Below are 5,409 nucleotides of genomic sequence, written 5' to 3' on the forward strand. Positions count from 1 at the left end.
AAATTATAACATGAAAGTGGCAATTTCTAAATAAATAAAAAAATTAAAGTTTAAGCCACAATGGAAAACCATAGCGGAGACAAAACTCTAGTGATGAGGAAAACCCTAAGATGACTTTATACGACAATACCGATAGGCGGCCACCAGAAACGTTGGAGTATGTCGAAATTCCTTTGATCCTGGAGCGGCAAGGATCCCCATTAGCTTTGGAAGACCAACAAGTAGCGAAGAAAGAAATGAGTGTGGAGGCTACGACACCAGCCCCTGTTGTACTCGTGGAAGCGGTTGATATGGAGGGTGTTGAAGACTCGGTCAACGTGCATGGTGTTGTAGGCGTTGACCTAGGCTTGAAGGACCTAGGCTGTAGACGGCGTGAAAGCATCGTATGCCTCCATTTACTGTTAAGCCAACTGAATCAAACCTTAGGGTAGTTTTGGTGTTGACTTTGAATCGGATGAGGTGGTCGTGTTGGATGAAGATTTCAAGGTTGATGAGTAGGGTCTTTACTCGAAGATTTCGTTCTCTGAAAGAGTTCACGAGCTGATTGACCAAAGTATGGGTAACTCGATAATAGTTCAACTTCTTGAACGTTCCATTGGCTACAATACCTTACTAGCACACATTCATGCACTGTGGAAGCCACAAGGAGAACTTCAATTAGTTGATTTCGATAACAACTATTTTTTGGTTAAGTTTGAAGATGAAATGGACTATGTTATTGTGCTTACGGAGGGCCCTTGGACTATATATGGAAGTTATCTGATGATACAACCTTGGAGCCGATCATTCTCCACGTTTGAGAAACATCATTCTCATGTGATCATTTGGGTTCGACTTTTGGGGCTCCCTTATAGATACTATTACTAGACTCTCTTGCTTCGTATCATAAGTAGGGATGGCAACAGGGTGGTTTGGGTCGGGGATTGGTCCCCCGTCCCCATTTAAAAAACATGTACCCGTCTCCGCTTAAAAAACCGCGAGGATTTAAACGGGTATCCTCATCGGGTAATCGGGGAAAACCGCGGGGAAACGGGTATTCCCGTTTAGCATAAACGGTTATTTAAACGGGTAATTTTCACTGTGAGGATAACCGTAGTTAAAATTACCCGTTTAAATAACCGTTTACCTTAGATGGTTATTTTTCACTGCGGGAATCCCCGTTACCTTTTAAATTTCACATGATGACACGAGTTATTTAAAAAATAATGTTATTATCAGATCTAAACTTACTTGAAACGCCAAACATCACCAATTGCATCCAAAATATAAAAACAAAACAATTCAAATAGACAACGACTAATAATATAATGTTTCAACTTTCATAAACGAAATCATTCTTCCAAAGTTCCAACTTCCAAGTCACGTCAACGAGTAAGTCTTGAGAGCAGTCGTAGGGAAAGTGACGAGAAAGTCAAGATGTGTTCTCCTAAATCATAATCTCCTTTATATATATTTTTTAATTTAATTTAAATTTATTAATATTATATATATATAATAATTAGTTTTAATATTTATCGGGCCAGGTATCGAGTCGGGTATTCGGGTATTCGGGTAATCGGGACAGGGATTACCAAACCCGTCCCTGTCCCCTCCCCTGTTTAAAAAATTCGATTTTCCCCCATCTCCATCCCCATTTATCATCCCCAAACCTGACCCATTTAATTCGGTTTACCTCGACGAGTTCGGTTTTTTTTTGCCATCCCTACATGCAAGTGGTAAGGTTGATTATAATACTCAGCTAGAGAACATGAAAAGTTCACAAGGTTGGCAATCATGGTTAACTTAAACAAACCGTTGAGGTCATGCATTGGAATTGATGACTTTGTTCAAAAAATTGAATATGAGGGACTTAACCAGATTTGTTTTGGATGTGGCGTATACGACCACTCGAAGGAATCATGTGGTAAACTCAATTCACAAGTAAATGAGTCGAACACTATGGAAGTCAAACATGAGCATACATCGTTGGAGGCCAATCCGAGTGATGATCTCTATAGACCGTGGATGATTGTTCCGAACCGGAGACGACAAAATGACATAAAACGGGAATGCGAGAATTGTTCCTAACGTGGGGCAATTTGTTGGTTCAAGATTTAGTGCTATAGGTTTGATTGACCATGGGATATCAATTGTGGAAGCACCTAAGGTGAGGGAGAACTCGATACATGTGTAGCATAATTCAAAAGGAAAACATGTTATTTCTGAGAAGGAAAATGGTAACATAGGGGTCCAGGCCAAAACTTTTACAAAGAACGGAACTCACGTAGCATCCAATCTGGAGCGAAAAACTAAAACTGTAGGGACCTCGTTTAGTGTGGAGGCAGTAGAGGATAATGTTGTTTCTTTGAATGTAAGGCAAGTTGCTATGACGATTTCTCATAGTAAATCAAGGGCGGGGGAAACACACTACTAGTTCTATCGTTGAACCAGGTTATGATGGAAATGATTTGGGTCCTAAGCGGGTAGGTAAGTAAGTTGGTTCGTTACCAGATTGGGACGAGAGATTAACCACAAAGGAGTCTAAATCCATAAATCATCTGATAATAGACTTCAGTCTCGTGCAGCTCCTACTGAAATGGGTTCAACATCTATCTGATCAACTAGATGAAATTGGCAACCAAGAAGAGTTGCAAAGCCATGGGCGATATCTTCGACCACTGGACATGATATGCAAATGGAGTGTTTGTTGAAGGGAGGTGGATCATTGGGTGTTGATAATCAAGATTCTCTGGTCTTTATGGAGGATCAGGAAATACATGATCATCGAGCCGAGCATTAACTCTTGTTTTCTCTTCTTTGTTCATTTGTGACGTTGTTTGTTTTCTGGAATTGTCAGGACGCAACTACTCCTACGTTTAGGAGGATCTTGTTGGAAAATTAAAACGAGTAATTTCCATATAACCAGATTTGTAAAAATACGAAATAAAAGCGGAATAATAACACCCGAAATTGATAACAGAGTTCGGAAAATTATGCCTACGTCTCCAGACTGCTGCAGATCTTTAGAAAATTTGCAGGAGTTTACAAAAACACTCACAACTCACAACCCAATTACACCCTGAAAATTGCTCTCAAGAAAACTCTCTAATTTCTCTAGTATTGGAAGAGAGCTAGAATGATTTGGGATGATTTTGAAACTAAATGGGTTAGGGTATTTATAGTTGAAGCTTAAGGACTAATCTTATAAATACCTTAAAGTACATAGACTAAATGAATAATTTTACCATGCCATTTTTCAACCAAATCATGTTGCCAATTTTCAACAATTGTTGCTGCCAACTTATTGGTGTAATTGTTGCCAACTATCAATGTAACTTTCAGTGTATTATTCAAAACCAAATTTCAACAATCTCCCACTTGAGGACTGATTTTAATTTGTCTTTACACAATCAATGCAACAGTATTTATGGTTTTGTTACTCTAGCATGCCAATTGAAGCTGAACACAACTTCAGTTTGTCCATAGTCACCGTCTTTGTTAACATGTCTGCCAGATTTTGAGCTCCACTAATCTTTTCAAGTTTCAAAATCCCATCTTCTAGAAGAGACCGGATAAAATGATATCGTAATTGTATGTGCTTTATCCTGAAATGAAAAGATGGATTCTTCGCTAGATTGATAGCACTTTGACTGTGGCAATATAAGACATTGTTTTTTTTTTTGCCTAACTCTTCCAAGAAACTTTAGAGCCAGACCATCTCCTTGCTGGCTTCTGTAACAGCAATATATTCTGTTTTAGTTTTCGAGAGAGCAACTATTTTCTGTAGTTGAGAAACACAACTCACTGTGGTAGCTCTTAGAGTATAGACATACCATGTAGTGCTTCTTCTGATGTCAACATTTCAGGCTAAATCAGCATCTACATAGCCTATCAGTATCGTATCTTCACTTTTGAAACAAAGTGCATTGTTTGTGGTACCCTGCATATATATGAGGATCCATTTAACTGTTTCCCAGTATACCTTGCCCAGATTATTCATGTACCTGCTAACAGCTTCCACTGATTGAGCAATATCTTGTCTAGTACAAACCATGACATACATCAAACTTCCAATTGCAGAGGCATATGACACTTTCACCATGTGTGCACGTTCTTCCTCCGACTTTGGTGACTGTTCTTTGGAGAGTCTAAAATGAACACCTAAAGGTGTACTTACTGGTTTATCATCTTGTATGTTGAACCTGGAGAGTACTATGTTGATGTACCCAGTCTGTGATAACATCAAAGTCCCTGACTTTATGTATCTTTTAATCCTCATCCCAAGAATCTCCTTCGCAGCGCCCAGATCTTTCATTGCAAACTGCTTCGACAATTTTTGCTTCAAGTTTATAATCTCTTGCATGTCTGAACCTGTAACGAGCATGTCATCAACGTACAACAATAAAATAATGAAGCTGTTGTCGAACTTTTTGATGTAGCAATAATGATATGCTTGGCATATGGTAAAACCACTGCTACCCATGAAGCTATCGAACTTCTTGTACCACTGTCTAGGAGCTTGTTTTAAATCATACAAGCTCTTCTTAAACATACATACCAGGTTTTTCTTGTCTGCCTCTATGAAGCCTTCTGGTTGCCTCATATAGATTTCTTCCTCTAAATCACCATGAAGGAAAGTTGTCTTTACATCTAATTTCTCAAGATGTAGATTCTCTACAACCACAATTTTCAATACCAGTCTGATTATAGACAACTTTATGACTGGAGAGAAAATTTCATTGCAGTCAATACATTCTTTTTTAAAAACCTTTGACAACCAATCTTACTTTGTAGCATTTGCTCTCATCGTGCTCTTATTTGATCTTGTAAACCCACTTGTTATGGAGTGATTTCTTACCTGATGGTAATTCAGCTAATTCTCACGTCTGATTTGACATAAGTGAGTCCATATCATCTTTCATGGAAGACTCCCACTTGAATGAATCATCCACTTGCATTGCTCCATTATAGCACTCTGGTTCACCATTTTCAGTCAGCAACAAGTAGTGCAAAGAAGGCGAATAACCCTGGGTTGGTTTAGGAATTCTAGAGGAGCGTCTCAGTTCTGGTGTGCCTGATTCTTCTTGAACTACTTTAGGACTGATTTGAACATTATTTCCAGAAATCTCCTCAAACTTAGCAAATTCCTTTGTTTCAGCTTTTGTATTGGAGCTACTTGATTCTATGGTTGACCTGTCTTTATACATCACATTCTCATTGTAAATGACATCTCTGCTTCTGATGATCTTTCGATTTTCATAGTCCTAAAACCGGTAACCAAACTCATCACCACCATAACCAACAAAGACATATTTGTTGGACTTAGCATCAAGTTTACTTTTTTCAGCAGAATTTATGTGTACATAAGAAATACAACCAAACACTCTTAAGTGTGAAAGATTTATTTCTTTTATTCTCCAAACTTCCTCT

This window comes from Hibiscus syriacus, unplaced genomic scaffold, assembly GCF_006381635.1.
Source record: "Hibiscus syriacus cultivar Baekdansim isolate YM2019G1 unplaced genomic scaffold, ASM638163v2 tig00002840_pilon, whole genome shotgun sequence".
Taxonomy (NCBI): Eukaryota; Viridiplantae; Streptophyta; class Magnoliopsida; order Malvales; family Malvaceae; genus Hibiscus; species Hibiscus syriacus.